The sequence below is a fragment of the Echinops telfairi genome, unplaced genomic scaffold (assembly GCF_000313985.2).
Source record: "Echinops telfairi isolate 266 unplaced genomic scaffold, ASM31398v2 ScPeMD7_7439;HRSCAF=8477, whole genome shotgun sequence".
NCBI classification, from domain to species: domain Eukaryota; kingdom Metazoa; phylum Chordata; class Mammalia; order Afrosoricida; family Tenrecidae; genus Echinops; species Echinops telfairi.
The window spans coordinates 906,624-927,099 of NW_022111339.1; the positions used below are offsets into that span (position 1 = coordinate 906,624).

General features: G+C 45.0%; 1 protein-coding gene across 1 annotated transcript in view; it reads left to right on the plus strand.

Annotated features, from left to right (window-relative positions):
- SIRT5 (sirtuin 5) overlaps positions 1-20,476 on the plus strand; it is a 77,010-nt gene that overhangs the window by 25,501 nt on the left and 31,033 nt on the right. The gene's annotated exons all lie outside the window — the stretch shown is intronic.

Genomic DNA, 20,476 nt, shown 5'->3' on the forward strand with positions numbered 1-20,476 from the left:
AGGTGGCGTGTGCGAGGAGCTGGCTAGAAACCATAGGTGAGCGCGTGGAAGAAGACACGGTCAGGTAAAGCATCATCATCTTAGTGTTTGGGAAGAGTAGAAAGCAAATGTTTTGAGAATGATGAGGGCAACAAATGTACAAATGTGCTTACAATGGATGGATGGATGGATTGTGATAAGAGTTGTATGAGCCCCCAATAAAATGATTTAAAAATAAAAAGAGGCAAATGATAAGGACCAACATTTATTAGTGGCTACCAAGGGTGAGAAGGAGGTGAGAAAGGGATGGAGTCAACAGAAATGGAAAAATTGCATTAATTACAGGTAGGTTTCCACCGGCAAAGAGTAGTTGCTGAAGCTGCTGATGCACAGCCCAACACCTTTTGAAATCTGGTTCCTTGGTTTGCAGATTTAGGGCCATGACTGCTTAGGATGTTCCAGTTCTACTTCCTATTTCAGCATGGAGTGTGTAGGGCAGGGATCCTCAAATTTTTTAAACGGGACCAGTTCACTGTCCCTCAGACCCGTTGGAGGGTCAGAGTATAGTTTAAAAAAAATTATGAACAAATTACTATGCACACTGCACATTTCTTTTTTTGAAGTAAATAAACTAATGGGGCAAAAACACCCTGCGGGCCGGATAAATGTCCTTGGTGGGCCGCATGTGGCCCGCAGGATGTAGCTAGAGGACACCTGGTGTAGGTCCTTAAAAGCTTATAGATTGCCATCCGAGGGACAATACTCCCTGCCATCATGTGAATTAATTCATATCAACTCTACAGGACAGCGTAGAATTGCCCTCGTGAGAACCCGAGACTGTAACACTTTATGGCAAGAGAAAACCTTACCTTTCTCCTGAAGCCAAGGGGACAATAGCTGGTCTCTCTATACCAGGAATAACAGGAGGAAGGCGAGTAGGGAATCAGGGGTGGAGAGGCTATTGGAGGGTGATTGCCTATGAACAGCTGCCTCTTTTGCCGTGAGACTGAAAGAAGCGTCCCGCGTGCCTGCCATTCCCGAACAGTTTGTTGATCCAAGACTCCACAAAAAGAATCCTGTTCTATGAGCACCAAAGAACGGAATTTCAAATTCCCATGGGCCCTGGATTTCCTGGAGACACAGAGGCTAAATAACCCCTGAAACGATTTCCCTGAGATCATCTTTAAACTTTAAACCAGGCAAACATCCCCTAAAATCTTCTTTAAGCTGAAAACTAGCTTAAATAGGCAAACACGCCTGGCTTGAGCATGGTGTTCTTGTAGGAGACTACCTAGGAGTCAGGGGATCGCAGTGACTCGAAAATCAGATGGGGACCTTAGGGTAAGATGAGCTATGTCAAGGAGGAAAGAAGAGGTGGGAACGACTTCTCATATAATATATGTAAACGACTGTGATACATCTCACTAAATCACCCGTGCAGGAACTGCCGAGCCGGTTTATGTTTGGCTGTGTCTGTCTTCAACAACAACATAATACATAAGAGAACAGGATTCCACCCACGGCTATGGAGTCGATTCCAATCAGACTGACCCTGTGCGGGGTTTCTGAAGCTATCGATATTTACCAGAGCAGCATGTCTCAACTTTCTCCCAGGGAGCTGCTAATGGGTTTGAACTGCCGGCCTTGTGGTTAGCAGCCCAACGCTTCCTCAACAGTGCCACGAGGGAAATGACAGGACATTAGTTATCAATAATAGTTCAGAAATCACTTAAATTCCTTTTGTTTTCTTTCCTATCCAGGTGAGTGGCTTCAGGCCTCAACCACTCTCTCCCGTTAATTTCTATGATAACAAGATGGTCGGCACTTTCGTCGATCTGCTTCTAAATAAATCAGCTCAAGCCACCAAGGGAGCAGGCGCCTCCTCTTTCCCTGGCCTTTTTAAGTGGCCTGGGTGGAGTGCAGGCTTCTCCCAGGGAATTATATCGTGTTGGGATTTTCTTTTGCTATTGATTCACGCCATCTGGGTTTGAAAGCGCTTCACTCCTTGACCTTGGGCCACTCTGTGCAGGGGGTTGCACATACAAGTGGGCGATGTTAACACGGACCTGGAGATGCAGCAAAGAATGCCTTATTGATGAGTTCAACGCACTTAGGGCCTATTAAACACTCACTACAAACGTCCCTCCTGCAGTGTTGTATGGACACCATCAGCGAAGCTCAGTAGCAGCTGCCGCAGTGAAAGCGGACCACTTAGGTGCTGTGTGAGTCTGGGTACTTTAGAGAAACAAATCCACAGACACTCATGTATAAGAGAGAGTTTTATATAAAGGGTAAGTGCTCATCAAGAAAACATCCCAACCCAGTGCTGCCCAAGCCCACAAGTTCAACATTAACCCATATGTCCAATGCCAATCCACAAAGTCCTCCTCCATCTCACAAAACACACACAATGATGCCGACTGCAGGAGGAAAGCTGAGTCAGTGAACGTGTAAGCATCTCAGCGCTGGCAGGGGTCTCCACATGGCTGCTCCAGCACCCAGGGCTGCATTGGGGTAGATCCATGTGGCTTCTCCTCAGGGATGTCTCACAGGAAGTGAGCTAAAGCAGGGACCTGGCTAAGGCAGTTGCACCCTGATCCAACCATCAGAAAGCAAGAGACCCGAGAACTAGAAAGGTGAGGCTCACGGACCCATTTATCCCTCTGCCCTTCAATTAACCCCACATGTGTTTACCGGCCCGGTTGGCACAATAAACTCACTACCCTCGGTGCCATTTTGGTATGTGGAAAAAATCGAAAGCCAAGAAGGCTCTCCCTCCTCCACCAAAAGACAGAGTATTTAGCAAAGGGCAAATACGTAAGCATAAGTGGACACTTTGAAGTGGCCTTCTAGATCTCTCCTTAGGGGTGCATCTCAAAGATTTGATATGATTTGAAGGTGTGTTTAGGTGGCAAAAAGTCGGGTCCCCCGGCTTTCCGGCTAGAGCAGGAAGGCAGCCCACGTGTGTTAGTAAACAGGGGGAGCAGAAACTGAATGCAGAGGTGGCGTGTGCGAGGAGCTGGCTAGAAACCATAGGTGAGCGCGTGGAAGAAGACACGGTCAGGTAAAGCATCATCATCTTAGTGTTTGGGAAGCGGCATAGGCGTGCTCCTGCGAAGACGGAGCACTGCAGGCCCAAGAGGGCGCTGTAAGACAGGATGTTAAGGGACGGTGCTGAATGTTGCAGTCGCTACTGTCTCTTACGGCTGCTCAGCACCTATACCCCATTCCTATGTCTGCAGCATTCTCCGACCTTATAACTCTCTGTGGGAGGCAAGCCCGCCTTCCACACCAGAAGGTAAAAATGTGAGAGACTTGCTTTCCCAGGGCACTGGCACAACACGTAGGGGCCAGAGGCACCTGCCCCAGACTTTGATAACAGAACGCCTGATGCTGAGAAAGTTGGGTACAAAGACATGTCCCTGGCAGTATCAGGGGATGGTGAAGTCCAACTTCTTACTGAAGGGCTAGCTTACTAGGAGCCCTTTTTGCTGAACAAAATTGCCAGGTCTGTGAAGGTGAAATTTACACACAGAAAAATGCACCCCTTGTGGTCTATGAAAGGAGCCCAAGGGGCATCATGGTTTACGTGCGCGCCCGGCTAACATGGCCAGGTGTTGGAAATCAAAGAAGGAGGAGGCCAGCTGCTCCCATAAAGACTGACCGCCTCGGGGCTGGTTCTACTCTGTCCTCCAGGATTGCAGGGAGCCGGAATGGACGCGAAGGCTGTGGATTTTTTCTGGGTTAGGGATATAATTTTATGGTGATTGACAAAATAGTCATGTCATCCCCATGAAGATAGACTATTTCTGCCGTCTCAATTTTATTTTTTAATATATACTTCTCTGTAGTTCATCTACCCCAGCCCCTGGCATCTGATCTGAGTTTTTGCCTTTAGTTTTACCTGTTCAAGAGTTTGCTATAAATAGTATCCTATCCTATGTAACATGATGAGTCTGGCTTTTTTCACTAAGCATAATACATTTGAGATTCATCCACATCGTTGCATATGTTAGCTCATTCCTTTTCGTCTCTGGTTAGTGTCTCATTGTATGGATGTATTAAAATGTGCTTACTCTTTCATAGTTGATAGACATCTGGGTTATTTCCTAGTTTGGACCATTATTAATACAGCTGCTACAAATATTAACATTCAGTTCTTTGTGTGGATTTATGTTTCCATTTCTCATCGCGCAAATACTCAGCAGTGGAATTGCTGGGGAAGTAGAGGATAGCTCTAAATATAAAACCATAAAAGTCCTAGACAGAGCAACAGATTCAGTAAAACTTTATGCTGTGACAACATGGCTTACACTTCTTCACAGTTCAATATAGGAACCATTAGCAACATGCGGCTTTTGAAACATGACTGGTATGACTAAGAAACTGATTTCTAATTGAATTTCATTTATTTTTAATATGCTTACATTTGAGTCCCATGTGTGGCTAAGGGTGACATATCAGGTAGTGCAGTGTTAGATGGAAACAGAAGAAAATATTGAGGATTCTGAAGGAGGCAGAAATTTTAAGCCATAAAATCAAAAACAAACTTCGACTATCAGGGTGATTAGACAGTGCAATGGCTTGCCAGAGAGGTCATGAAGGTTCCTGCAGTCGGACAGCTGTTGAAATACGAAGACATTAGGCATTGCCGTGAGCAGCATCTTTCTGCTCGGAGGGTGGGTGTGGAAAGTAACTCAAGGGACTGGGGAGTAAGATGGAAGGACAGTGGCAATGCTCGATCATGGGTGGCTGCCAAGCAACGTGAGCTGGGACGGACAAACAGGCTGGGCCGGCCGGCGGGTAGGGAAACCAGAAAGAAGGACCAGGCAGCTGGCTCCAGTGAGTGATGAGGGCAAAGGCAGGCTCTGACTCTGAAGTGTCCGGGCAAGCTGGAGGACGCAGACATTCTGGAGTCTGAAGAGACAGACAGAGTTCCCAATCAGAAACCCAAGACAATCAATTCTCATGGAGTCCATTTCTGACTCCTGGGACTCCTGCTGTGTCAGAGTGGAACTCTCCTCCGTTGGGTTTTAACTCACTGATTTTTTTTTTAATTAGGTTGTCAGGTCTGGTCTAATGGTGCTATTGGTCGGTGGCTGGGCTTCAAGTCAGGCAAAGGAAAATAGGTAACAGAGCGGGCCTAGTATTTCCTTGAGTCAGAACAGCTGAGTGGGTCTGTACTGTAGCTCAGACAGGACCAGATTGGACCATGATTTCCGTACGGAAGTTCATAAATCCTGCACATCGGTTCTTTTAAATGTGGCTGGTTGCTCCTGAACCTTGCAGTGATCATGTTCACAGACTGCCACTGTATGAACCCAGCGACCCTCTGCCTCGTTTTGAAGCTTCCAGGGAAGAGGCAGAATTTCATAGCCTCCCATGATTTCAGAGCAGGGCAATGATCTCCGAGGAGTGGGGGATCACCAGGTTATCTGCTGCCTCTGTGCCTTGCATATGTGTGATCAGTGGATGCTCTTGTGACCTGGGAAACAGGCTGTCAGTAAAATTAAATTCATAATATAATCACAAAAAGAGAGAAAAACAAACACACCAAGAAGGTAAACTTTAAAATGAACAACCGATTGCTCTTGGCAACATGTGGCTGCTGTGAGGCCATCAGTCAGCGCTGGCTCGCAGAGGCCGGTGGACAGCAGAGTGGAACACCGCCCAGCCCGATGCCGACCTCACCATCCATGTGATGTTTGAGCCCATTGTCTGTCGCTCCACGAAATCTCTCCATCTCGCTGATGATCTCCTGCTGTTTAGGAAGACCCTCTGCTTGGTCCAGCAGAGTCCTTCCCAGCGACCGGTCCATTTGAAGGCATGCCATAGTATGTGAGGCCAAGTCTTACCTGCTGACTTCCAAAGCGCACTCAGGCTGTGCGCTTCTTCTGAGATAGGGTTGTTCGTTCTTCGGGAAATTCCTGGCACGCTCAACATTGTTTTGTTTTTTCTTAAAGAAGCTATAAGAAAATGAAAAGACAAGCTGCAGAGTGAGAGAAAATATTTGCAAAACATATATCTGATCATGGATTCTCACAACTCAATAAGAAAACAAACAGCCTCATTACGAAAGTCAAAACACACTGCCAACAAATTGATCCCCATTCACAGCTCTCCTGTAATGGATTGCCAAGGCTTCAATCTTTTTTAGCTGTTTTCGGGAGAAAACAAGGTAGACCTAGAGACATTTAAGGGGTCACAGCAAAAGAACACAAGGACTGCCTGGGTTGGCTGACTTCTGGGCTTTCTCAGTGGCCTCTGAATTCTACCCAGAGTCCACCTGTGTAAAGTCTTCAACGCCCAAGTGAGAAAGCAGTCTGTGACCAGGATCACCGCACGGTTCAGGAGCAACCAGCCACATTTCAAAGAACCGATGTGAAGGATTTATGAACTTCCGTATGGAAATCATGGTCCACTCTGGTGTACCCTGAGCCCAGCGCGAAGCCTAGCACCTTCTGAAGCTTAGTCTAACTCTCTGAAAAATCTGTGAAATGTGAACTTCGAGACACAATCGGAGACAGTGAATTTTGATGCGCTGGAACATTGCAGCAAATTTCTACTTTAAAGCAGGGAAACGGGCTTTCTCTAATAGAACAGATCAAGTGCTGCTGTGTCCGTTATTGGCGCTGAGATATTTACCTAGCAGCCGGCAGAGAGACGGCTCCAGCTCCCGGTGAGCTGCAGGCCGCAGAACGAAGTGTCCTCGGTCCTCCAGCATGCGCTCACAGAGGGCCGCTCTCCCTCTCGCTGGTCCTATAATTCACCAAAATGACGTCCTCCTCAAGTGGCTGATTCATTGAGACCAGGTGTCTGTTCAAAGGAGGACCACACAGACTCACTTTTCTCCCTCGAAGCAACTGGTGGGTTTGAAGCACCGACTTTGTGGTCAGCAGTCCAATTCTTACCCGACGGAGCCACCATATTTGAACAGACATCTCACCAAAGAAACGCAGGTGGCAAAAAAAACGCAGGAAAAGATGCTCAACCTCGTTAATCTCTAGGGAAAGGAGTAAAAGCCGCAAGGAGATACCACTACACACCGACTACGATGCCTTCACTCCCGTGTGTGCTGACAGCGCAAAGGGCTGCAGGGAAAGGGAAGCCGCTGGACCTCCCACACGCTGCTGACACAGCCGCATGCGCGCACATGCGCGCGCGCGCACACACAAATGATGCAGGCATTTTGGCAAACAGCTCAGAGCTCTTTTAAAATGGTTTTTGTAAGGAATGTTTTATGTCTGCCGCTGTCTTGCCATTCAGGGAGAAGAGCTTGCTCAGTGCTCAGCTTTTCCTGATTTCTTGAATACTCAAGGGCCTTATTTTAGGGCACAAAGGAGACCCCATGCCCAAATATAAGGAGAACATGTATGGAGTCTTAAAAGAGACCAAGACACAGACACATCATCCGGATTAGCACAAGATCAAAATAGTCTCCCAAGATTCACAATTGGGGAGCTGGACCATTAGGAAAGGGGACAAAGGGAACTGTCACAAGCTCATGATTGGTGGCAGATCAATACATCACAGTTGCAGGTGGAGCTCCAGAAGCAGGAGGAACAGGACCATGATTGGGGCACGTATATTGTTAGACAGAAGAGCTTACAAGATTGGTCCAGGACCTTCCAACCAAAGCAGTCAAGGCACAACTGAGAGCATGACTCGAGACTGTGGGACACCCTGTACTGTCCTCAGTCTGGTGACCTCCCTCAAGGGCACACCTAGGCAAGCCCCTAAGAGAGAGGCTGGGTTGGTCAGAGAGGAGTGGAAGTAATCTACTTCCCAAGACAATCTGCCTGAGGGCAAGATTATCTACATCCTTGGTTAATGGTCAGAAATAATTCAATGGAGGCTTAATCGATTATGGACCCTGCAAATGGATTTTGGGCTGTCAATGCCATCCATAACCTTTTGCAAACTAAGGTGCTTGAAGCTCTAATATAGTCTGCAGATCAAAATGTTACACCCTTTGCTTACACTGAAAGTAAGGAATACATATTTCACTTGCTTCTTTGATAGAAAGTATAACGTCAGGTTTCTGATCTTAGCTGAAAACAGATACATTTTCCACTGAGTAAGAACAAGTGTGTTAGCTAAACAAGCAGCCATCTAGCTGAGAAGCAACAAAGCCCACATGGAAGAAGCACACCAGCCTGTGTGATCATGAGATGTCAATGGGACCAGGTATCAGGCATCAAAGAACAAAAATCATATCATTGTGAATGAGGGGGAGTGCGGAGTGGAGACCCAAAGCCCATCTGTAGACAACTGGACACCCCCCTTACAGAAGGGTCTCGGGGAGGAGATGAGCCAGTCAGGGTGCAGGGTAGCAATGATGAAACATACAACTTTCCTCTAGTTCCTAAATGCTTCCTCCCCACCCCACTATCATGATCCCAATTCTACCTTACAAGTTTGGCTAGACCAGAGCATGTACACCGGTACAGATGGGAACTGGAGAAACAGGGAATCCAGGACAGATAAACCCTTCAGGACCAATAATGAGAGTAGCGATACCAAACGGGTAAGGGAAAGGTGGGGGAAGAAAGGGGGAACCAATCACAATGATCTACATATAACCCCCTCCCTTGGGGTTGGACAACAGAAAAGTGGGTAAAGGGTTAGTGTAAGACATGAAAAAATAATAATAATTTATAAATTATCACGGGCTCGTGAGGGAGGGAGGGTGGGGGAGGAAGGGTGAAAAAGTGAGAAGCTGTTACCAAGGACTCAAGTAGAAAGAAAATGTTTTGAAAATGATGATGGCAACAAATGTACAAATGTACTTTACACAATGGATGGATATAATAAGAGTTGTATGAGCCCCCAATAAAATGTTTAAAAACAAACAAACAAGTGTGTTAGGCCCTGTTATCTAGAGAAACAAGTCCAGTGACATATATATGAAAGAGTTTTATATCAAGAAGTAATTATAAATAATTAAGGCATTCCAGCCCCGTTAAACTCAAGTCCGTAAGTCCTATGCTAGTCCCTAAGTCCCTCTTCAGACTCACGCAGCCACACGCTGGTGAGCAGAATGCTGGACCTGGAAGCAGGGAGATCACAGGCTGGTGGGTGCAGAGTCATGTGGCCCCAAGGTCCTTGGGAACATGCCAAGGTGCCAGCAGCTCTCGGGGTCAGGTGGCCCACAATGGCCCACCCCTCAAAGCTGAGTTCTAGCAGGTAGGGAAGCAGAGGGGCCGAGAAAGGGAGGTTCCCTGCTTATAGAAGGCCACATCCGCGACACAATCGCTGAAGTCAAAATGGGTGCAGAAGTAAATGTGGGGAAGAACGCTGATGGTGCCCAGCTATCAAAAGATATAGCGTCTGGGGTCTTAAAGGCTTGAAGGTAAACAAGTGGCCATCTAGCTAAGAAACAACAAAGCCCACATGGAAGAAGCACACCAGCCTGTGTGATCATAAGGTGTGGATGGATAAGCTACTAGGCACTAGGCATCAGAAAACCCCGAACAAACAAATATTTCGATGAAAATGATGGGGCTCAGATTGGAGACCCAAAGCCCATCTGTAGTTAATTGACAATCTCTCACAGAAGGGTCACAAGGAAATAACGAGACAGCCAGTGTGCAGCACAGCACCAACGGAACACACAACATTCCTCTAGTTCTTTAATGCTCCAACCCACCCCTTCCACCGTCATGTCCCCAGTTCTACCTTACAAATCTGGCTAGGCCGGAGCACATACACTGGTACAGATAAGAGCTCTTGACATGTGGAATCCAGGACAGATAAACCCCTCAGGAATAGCAATGGGAGTAGCAATACCATGAGGGGAGGGGGAAGGTGGGGGAAAAAGGGGAGAAACTGACTACATTGACGCACAATCCACCCCCCATCCTGAGGGAGACAAACAACAATAACATGGACAAAGGGAGATAGCAGGTGGTTTAAGACATGAAAGTAATAACAATTTATCATTTATCAGGGGTCTGGGAGGGTGGAGAGGGTGGGGGAAAAGAGAGGAGCTGATACCAAGGGCTCAAACAGAAAGAAAAAGAATTGAAAGACATGAAGGCAACCTATGTACAAATGTGCTTGATACAATTGATGTATGGATTGTTATCAGAGTTATAAGAGCCCCCAATAAAATGATTTATTTTTAAACCAAAGAAGAAGGAGGAGGAGGTGGAGGCCACATGCCCAAGCAGGCATTATGAGGCTGTGGCCTAACTGACAGGTCGGATTCCCCCAATACACATTTATACATCTGCAAGTTGGTATAAAATCTAATGGCCATGGCAAGGATGCCCTGGCTTGTGTGCATCATGCCATGTAACATGAATTCTACCACAGACTGCTCCATCCATCGGAAGGAGCCTTGGTGGTGTAGTGGGTTACACATTGAGCTGCCAAACTCAGTGTCAGTAGTTTGAAACCACCAGCCATGCTGAAAGAAAAGGATGAGAATTTCTACTCCCATAAAGAGTTACAGTCTCAGAGACTCACAGAGGCAATTCTATAGGGTCACAATGAACTGAAATCAATTCTATGGCAATGAGTTTGGTATAGTTTCAGTATATCGTTCCCTGGTGTGTTAGTCTGGGTACATTAAAGATACAAATCCACAGAAACTCATATGTATAAGAGAGAGTTTTATATAAAGGGTAAGTGCACATCAAGAAAACATCCTTACCCAGTGCTGCCCAAACCCACAAGTCCAACATTAGCCCATATGTCGGACACCAATCCACAAAGTCCTCCTCCATCTCACAAAACAGACGCAATGATACCGACTGCAGGATGAAAGCCGAATCCGTGACCGTGTAAATGGCAGGGGTCTCCACGCGGCTGCTCCAGCACCTATTGCTGCATCGGGGTAGGTCCATGTGGCTTCTCCTCAGGGATGTCTTGCAGGAAGTGAGCCTTGCCAGCTGAAGCAGGGAACTGCTAAGGCAGCTGCACCCTGGTCTGACCATCAGAAAGCAAGAGACCCGAGAAGTAGAAAGGCTAGGCTGACCGAGCCATTTATCCGCCTGCCCTTCAATTAACCCCATATGTGTATTGGGCGGGTTGGCACAATAAACTAACTACCTCACCTGGTAATGTCGTGGGTTATGCATTAGGTTGCCAAGCTCAAGTTCAGCAGTTTGAAACCACCAGCTACCCTGATGGTTGAGGATGAGGCTTTCTATTCCCGTAAGGAGTTACAGAATAACTCAATAACAACCAATTTGGGTTTTGCATTGGTTTTTTTTCTCCCATTAGTTGGTAAGCAGACAATGGTGATGCTTCTCAAACACAAATGTGCATAGGAATTTGTGCAGGGACTTCCTTAAAATGCAGATCCAGATTGCTAAGGCTTGAGTAGGGCCTGAGATTCTGCATTTCGAACAAGCTTCCAGGCAGGCGGTGCTGCTGCTGCTCCCAAAATCACACCCCAAATTTGTCATGGAGCAAAATGAGAATGGAGTCTAATTAATATTTATTTTAAACTTTTCTAAGGTTGACAGACATTGCTTTTTTCTCAAGGATGTTGATGAAAACAGTCCAAGGCAGAATGGATTGATAGCTAGAAAACATAATTTGGATTCTCTCTCAAGATTAAATCTGTAGGGTGATATCATAAATTTGTCCTGGAAATTAACTGCATTGGCTTATTGCATATTGTGTGCAAATTGCATATTATCTAAGCACTATGTTAGATACTCTACCCGCTTAGAAAACAAGGGAAGAACACCCTCAGCATGTCTTAAACTGAAAGAACTGAAGAAACAATTCAAGCCTTGAGTTGCAATATTGAAAGATTCTATGGGCAAATATTGAATGATGCAGGACTACCAATGGAAATGTCTCCACAAGCTGATGAAGCACTGAAATCACTCACTCACTCATCTATGCCTAGAAATGTGGAAGACAGCTACTTGGCCAATTAACTGGAAGAGATCCATAGTTGTAGCCATTCCAAAGAAAGGTGACCCAACAGAATGCTCAAACTATAGAAAACTACTATGGCTATCACATGCCAATAAAATTTCACTGAAGATCATCCAAAATAGTTGCTGCATTGCATTGACAGGGTTGAGGACAGATTCAGAAGAGGATGTGGAACACGGGATATTGTGTTAGTCCAGGTTGACTAGAGAAACAAATTCATAGACACTCATATGTGCCTAAGAAAGAGCTTTATATAAAAGAGTAATTGTATATTGAGAAAACATCCCAGCCCAGTCCAGATAAAGTCCGTAAGTCTGATAATAGCCCATATGTCCAATGCCAGTCTATAAATTCCTCTTCAGACTCACGCAATGTATGCAATGACACTGAATACAGAAAGATCACAGGCCAGTGGGTGGAAAGTCTTGGGGATCTAGTAGTTGTAGAAGCATTTCAGCTCTGGCGTGGGTCTCCACGTGGCTCCTCCAGCTCTAGGGCTCTGGCTGCCAGCTTCATGGCTCCATGTGGCTCGTCAACAGGAATGTCTCACAGGGAGACAAGCAGAGAGAGTTTCTCTGGCGTCCAGTGAGCTATTTATCTCCGTCGTGCCTCCAAATGAGGTCATCAACCTGCGACTTGATTGACAGGCTAGACTCCACCCCTTTCTCAAGTTGACAGATTATGCAACTGCTACAGATATCATTGCTGATGTCAGATGGATCTTGACTCAAGGCAGAGAATACCAGAAAGATGATCACTTGTGTTTTATTGACTATACCAAGTTTTCAACTGTGTGGATAACAACATATGGTTAGCTTGAGAACAATGAGAATTCCAGAAAACTTCACTGGGTTCCTGTGGAATGTGTCCATGGATCAAGAGGTGCAAACAGAATGAGGGGATACTATGTCATCTAAAGTCAGGAAAGGTGTGTGTCAAGGTGTTACCCTCTCACCCAATGTATTCAGTCTGTATGTTGAACTAACCATCAGAAAAGCTGGCTTATATAAAGAAGAATGTAGTCTCAGGATTGGAGGAAGCTTATTAATAACCTGCAGAATGTAGATGGCTCAACCTGGCTGGCTGAAAGTGAGGAGAACTTGAAGCACTTGCTGATGAAGATCAAGGATTGTAGCCTTCAGTAGGGATTACAACTCAATGTAAGGAAGACCAAAATCCTCACAACTGGACCAATCAGTAACTTCATGATGAATAGAGAAAAGGTTGAAGTTGTCAATGATGTTTGTCTTGCTTGGATTCCCAAGCAATGCTCATGGAAGCAGCAGTTAAGAGAGCAAAAGATGGGTTGCATTGGGTAAATCGGCTGCACCAGGCCTTGTAGAGTATTGAAGAACAAGGACGCTACTTTGAGAGCAAACATGTACCTGATCCAAGCCATGGTGTTCTCCTTACCTCATATACATATAGAAGTTGGATATTGAATAAAGAAGACCAAACAAGAATCTATGCATTTGAATTGCGGTGCCGGAGAAGAATATTGAAATTACCATGGGCGGCTGAAAGGACAAACCAATCTGTCTTGGAAGAAGTAAGGCCAGAGCTCTCCTTAGAGGCAAGGCTAGCAAGACTTTGTCTTACGTACGTTGTCAGGAGAGACCAGTCCCTGGAGAAGGACATCATGTTTGGTAAAGTGGAGGGGCCATGACAACGAGGGAGGCCCTCGATGAGCGGGGTTGACACAGTGGCTGCATCCATGGGTTCAAGCATAAGAACCCATTGTGGGGCCGGCGCAGGACGGTGCAGTGTTTCATTCTGTTGTGCAGAGTTGCTAGAGGTGGGAGCCAACTCAATGGCACCGAACGACAACAAGCCCCTTTCCTGCACACCCAAGTCCCACCTACCAACCACCCAAAGGCAGTGTAGCATTAGGGGGTGGGGGAAGGGCCCTGGGGGAAATGCGTGACATCACTTTTATGAACACTGCATTTTTTAACCGACTTTCTTTTCATCTCTTGGGGAACCAGGACCCCAACTACAGGACAGCCTGAATTTTAGATTTTGTTTTCTCAAGGAGTACAGCACCCAACATAGGCCATCTTAGAAGGAAGGGTGTGTGTCAGAAAACCCACCAAGGGAAACAGACTTTACCTTAAACACACCTGTTGCGGGTTAAAGGAACTGCTATCCTCCTTTAGCTGTAAACCAATGACCCCCGACTAAGAGAAGAAGAGGAAGACTGCTACCCCAAGGTTGTGGATTTGGAAGCCATTGGCCTTCAGTTCAAACCTGTTGCTTTTGAGGTGGCCCAATAATAGGCAATTTAACATTAGCATATAATTTCCACCTTCCTAGTTTCTTGGATTTTAAACAAATGCCTTAGTTCTGCAGACATAGTTATGTCACGTGGAAAGAGTGTTATGGAATTGTGTGCCCTATGTCTAACTCTTCATTGTTTTCTTACACAAGATTCAGCCACATAAGTTTTTTTTAGCATGAATTAAGTGGACATCCCATGTATTTTAGTCTAAAAAGCTTTTCCATATGTGAATAGTCTCCTTATCTTGTTGTTGTTGGTAGGTGCCATCAAATTGGCCCTATGCACAACAGAATGAAACCGAACAGTACTGCACGACCCTGTGCCATACGTACTCACAATTGTTCCTGTGCCCGAGCCCACTGATGCCCCCACTGAGTCTATCCATCTCCTCTGGATCTCCCTCACTTTTGCTGCCCTTCCACTTTACCGAACATGGTGTTCTTCTCCAGTGACTGGTCTCTCCTAACAATATATCCAAAGTATGTAAGATGAAGTCTTGCTATCCTTGCCTCCACGGAGCCCTCTGGTCTTACTTCTTTCAAGACATATTGATTTGTCTTTTTAGCAGCCCATGGTACTTTCAGTATTCTTCTCCAGCACCACAACTCAAATCCATCAATTCTTGTTCAGTCTTCTTTATTCAATGTCCAAGTTTCACATGCATATGAGCCAATGGAAAATATCATGTTTGGGGTCAGCCACATCTTGGTCCTCACAGTAACATTCTTGCTTTTCAATTCTCTAAAGAGGTCTTGTGAAGCAGAGTTACCTGATGCAATGCACCCTTTGATCGCTTGCCTGCTGCTTCCATGAGCATTGGTTGGAGATCCAAGCAAGACAAAATCCTTGACAACCTCAACCTTTTCTCCATTTATCATGATGTAGCCTATTGGTGCATTTGTTAGGATTATGGTCTTCTTTACATTGAGTTGCAATCCACATTGAAGGCTACAATCCTCGATCTTCATCAGCAAGCGCTTCAAGTTCTCCTCACTGTCAGCCAGCAAGGTTGTGTCATCTGATACCACAGGTTGTTAATAAGCTTTCCTCCACTCCTGATGCCACATTCTTCTTCATATAATCCAGCTTATTTATAGTATTATAAATTCCAATTTGGGGTCTTAAAGGCTTGTATTCAAATAAGCAGCCATCTAAGTGAGGCATCAAATAGTATTATAAATTGATAGTATTGTAATATTATAATATTATAATTGATAGTATTATAAATTCTAGTTTGGGGTCTTAAAGGCTTGTATTCAAACAAGCAGCCATCTAAGTGAGGCATCAAATGAATCCACATGGGAGAAACACACCAGCCGGTGTGACCCAAAGACGACAATAACAAAATCTGAATATGATGAAGAGGAAAGTATCAGAGCTCAAATTGTGAACCCCCAATTTGTAGAAGGCTATGGAGGACAGTGAGAGCCCAAAATCCATCTGCAGTGTATCCAATCAGATTAAGCCTTTGGAAGATCCCCTCTAGCCACAGCCCAGGTCTTGAACAGCTTTATGATTGGACAAAAATTATCGTGAACTTGATTATTGTAGATTGAACCATGGTGTAATATGCTACTTGGTCAGTTGACCTCCATCTTGACCCAACCTGAATTTGTTCTCTGCGCAAATATTTCTCACTTGTCCTACATCAGAAATTTCTTCACTGGTTTTTAAAATACTGTTGGTGGTCTTTTCTTTGTTACTCTTTATTCTTGTCTTTATATTATTATATTTCCTTTATTTCTGTTTTGTATTGGTTTGTTTTTCATTGTTTCTGTTAGGTTTCCCAGTTAATGAAGCACAGGAGGAGTGAATGCATAGCGACAATTCCTGATGTTTATCAGGGACCTAGGAGACAGGGAGTGAGGAGGGTGAGGGGAGCAAACAATGAATGCTGGCGGGAGAAGGGAGCATCAAAACCGATTGTGATGATGTATATACAACTCTTTTTAGAAGTGATTTAACTATGGAAGGGTATGATATTTGACTATTACATCAAGAAAACTACTTAAAAAACAGAGAGAGAACCCAAACCTGACTTATGGCTACCAAGGGTGGAGGAAGAATATTTGCACAGGGGCTATTGACGGTGGTGGAATGATTTAGAACAGGATAGCAATAATGGTTGTACAACACGAATAGCATGATCAATGGCGGTGCATGCTACATGTAGAGGTTGTTGACATGAAGAATGTTCAGGTGTGTTTATTTTTGTCACAAATAAATAAATAAATCCATACCACTGGCTAGTTTAATGATACTATTATTAGAATTACCAAAGATCACACGGAGGTTACTTACGTTATTTCTCAAAAACCTGATAATGCTGCCAATAGGGATATATATGTAAAACTTAGATATGTTAATTGATTTTGAGTTTATACTTAACCATAAGCCCTACCCTGAGAATAATCATTTCTTATGATGCAATCAGTTCTTATAGCTGTGCCCTACACTTATCCTCATGAAGGGATCACCGAATCTGTGGATGCTATAACAAAATCTGGGGAAGAAATCAGATGGTACTCAGCTCTCAGAAAGATATAACATATGGGATCTTAAAAACTTTTCTTAGAACAAGTAACCATCAAAGTTAGGTGCCAGCTAAGTTCACACAGAAGAAGAGCAGCCTGTGTGATCCAAGGATCTTAAATAATAAAATCCAAGATCAGAGGAGGGAATTTTATTAGAGCTTACATTCTGAGCACTCGATTTGCAAATGGATTCGGGTGACCATTCTGTGGTAGTTACATAATCTGTTGTCAACTTGGGACTATTAAGAGGATGGTGTGGAGTCTAGCCTGTCAATCAGGTTGCAGCTTGATGACTTCACTTAGAGGCACGAAGGTGATAAATAGCTCACCGGAGGCCAGACACACTCTCTCTATTTGGTATTCCTGATGGCAAGCCACATGGAGCTAGGCTGATGGAGCAGCCCTGAAGCTGGAGGAGCCACGTGGAGACCCACACTAGCACTGAGAGGCTTCCATCACCACTGTATCCACAACTTTCCACCCACTGGCCTGCGATCTTCGAGCACTCAGCATCATTGCATGGCAGCTGGGTCTAAAGAGGAATTTATGGACTAGTATTGATCTGTGGGGTGATATTGGACTGATGGACTTGATCTGGACTGGGCTGGGATGCTTTGTTAATGTACAATTGCTCTTTGATATAAAGTCTTCTCTTGTACACATGAGTGTCTCTGGATTTGTTTCTCAAGTCAACCTGGACTAACACACAGTGAAAGCCCAGCATCCATTTATATTGTCCCAACAGAGATTAAGTCTCTACTGAATTTCCTTGGATCAATGAGCAGGGATGTAAATATCCCTGCCCTCAGTGTAGAGCATTGGAGAGCACACTTTGTGGTGCAGATACAACCCATTGCCATTGAGTCACTTCTGCTTCATGGTAACCCTAAATGCAGATATAATTAGTTAAAATTCAACCCCTTATCATGTGTTTTCCCTTTGGACTCATGTTTACTTTGTTCTAGTTTTACTTTGTTATTGTTGTTAAAGGTCTTGTATGACTTCTTTCTGAAATCCAGGATGTATAAATCTATAGAGACAGCAACTAGACCCATAGTTTGTTAGGGTTATGGCGAGGGAGGGTATAGGGAAATGTGGAGCTAATAATAATGAGTACAAAAGTAAAGAAAATGCTCTAAAATTGATTGTGGTGATGATGGCACAACTGCTTAATCTCATCAAACCATTGAATTGTATGGTATGCAAATTTTATGCCAATAAAATTGTTAAAATTTAAAAATAATCAAAAAACTAAAAACAAAGACAGCGGGCCATCATTCCACGGTCTGATGCAGCCTTCTCATAACTGGCTTTTCCCATGGAAGCTCATGAACACTCACACAACTCCCATTTTTCTATCACAGACCATACTCAGTTATTCATGGCCATTTTATTTCTTAAACACATTGCTGTGGGTGTAGTGGGGTTGCAAGAACATTCCGATTGTAAATATATTATTTTCAGGTGGGCTGGTCAACTGCTGACGGGACAGCCACAGTCTTGGGGTGATGTATGTGGGGGTCCCTCCTGGTGGGTTATCTCTCAGGCCTCACCCTAGTGCCCAAAGAACCTTATAGTATATGCGCCCCCAAATTCTTATGCCATCTATTTGTTTATCCCAGGAAGATCTCTGTAACTAGGATGACTCGTCAATAAGTGGTTTTCCTTTATTTGGTGCTGCTCTGGACTCATAAGTGAAAAAAGACAGGGAAAACAATGTAGCTCTTGCCAAGTTATGTAAAACGGCTCAATTCACAGGGGTGGGCATGGGGATGGGGGGCAGGGGGCCCCTACGAAGCGATGGCACCATTTCTAGATTGTGTTTTCATCTCTTGCCATTTTGCAATCTCGGTGTTTATTTGCCTTTTTGCTCTCCTTTAGCATTGAGTAAAGCTCATGGAAATTCGAACTTTTCCCTGGTGTGTCCAAATAAATCAATAATTAAAGGACACCAAGCCTTGGTGTTTGTGCCATGTTTGTATTTGCACGGGAGGATTAAAGAGGACCCAGAGAAGCAGATGAAGCCACGATCCCAGGAGGGTGTAAACGTCATTGACCAGAGGGAAGCCGGGACATGTCTGAGTTTTATGAAAGGAAGGAGGGGTGGTAATGCCACCTTTCAATGTATGGACCCCCAAATCTTATGCCCCCTATGTGATTATCCTAGGAAAATCCTCTTTAAAGAAAATGAATCGTCAATAAATTGCTTTTTGTTTATTTCATGTTACTCTGGACTTATAAGCAGAGTAATAATAATAATGATAATAAAGAGAAGGTAATACACCTTTTCTTAAATTGTGGTAGCTTGACAAATCACTAATCTCATGTATTCACTTAATCCTTAGATACTGATTGAGTGCTATGGCAGACTGTAATGTATTTGGAATAATATGATGGTGAATTTCAAAAGAACACCAGAGTGCTTCCAAGGTTGTAAGTCTTTACAGAAACAGACGGCTGCATCTTTCATCGCTTGAGGGGCTGGTGGGTTCAAACCACGGAGTTTGGGGTTCGCAGCTGAGTGCTTATCTCCTGTGCCACCAGGGCTCCTTCTATGGTCCATTTAAAGAAGACACCACTGCAATCCCTCTCGATCAAGTCAGAGCCCGCTCACAGCGGCCCTATGTTGTTGTTGGGGGCCCTCGAGCCACTTCTGAGTCACAGCCTGGGCCGTCCTCAAAGTCCACCAATCCACAAAGTCCTCCTCCATCTCACAGAACACACACTATGATGCCGACTGCAGGAGGAAAGCTGAGTCAGTGAGTGTGTAAGCATCTCAGCGCTGGCAGGGGTCTCCACGCGGCTGCTCCAGCACCCAGGGCTGCATCAGCGTAGGTCCATGTGGCTTCTCCTCAGGGATGTCTCGCAGGAAGTGAGTCTTGCCAGCTGAAGCAGGGAACTGGCTCAGGCAGCTGCACCCTGGTCTGACCATGTGCTGGAACCCATGGTTGCAGCCACGTGTCAATCCATCTCCTGGAAGGCCTTCCTCGTTTTCACTGCCCTTCTCCTTTACCAAGTCACCTGCTTGCAAGGAAGCAGTGCTGGGACTCTTCTGCCCTCCTGCCCACAGGATGAACCTGACGACAAACGTCCTGAGTGCAAAGAGCAGTGGAGTCACACAGTCATGTGCGTGGTATATTTTTACACTAATTTTTTGCCCTTGCCTCAGAACTCACAAGTGTCCCACCCTGTTTGACTGGAAATTCAGACCACCATTAGACTCCTTTAACTCCATCACAGCCATCGACTTGATGCTGACCCATAGGACATAGCAGAACTGCCCTGGTGAGTTTCCAAGACTGTACCTCGTTACAGAAGGAGAAAGCTTGGTCTTTCTCCTGAGGAGCTGCTCATGGTTTTGAACTGCCAACCTTGGGATCAGCAGCCCAATTTGTAAGCACTACACTATCAGGGCTCCACTGAGGCTCCTTTAGCACCCATAAATACCGGATGCAATAAGTTCTATTATTCCTGACTTTACACATGGGAAAACTGAGGCATGGGTAGATCAAGTACCTGCCCAAGATGCAAAACTTCCCAAAAGAGCTGGGATTTTAACCTAATCTGTTGTGTCCAGAGCCTAGGATCTGAACCACCACATATACCACCTCACATAAATGTGTGCCCGGTCAGGGGGTGTATTAGTCTGGGTACTTAAGAGAAACAAATCCACAGAAACTCATGTATAAGAGAGAGTTTTATATAAAGGGTAAGTGGATATAAAAAAAAAAAATCCCAACCCAGTGCTGCCCAAGCCCACAAGTCCAACATTAACCCATATGTCCTA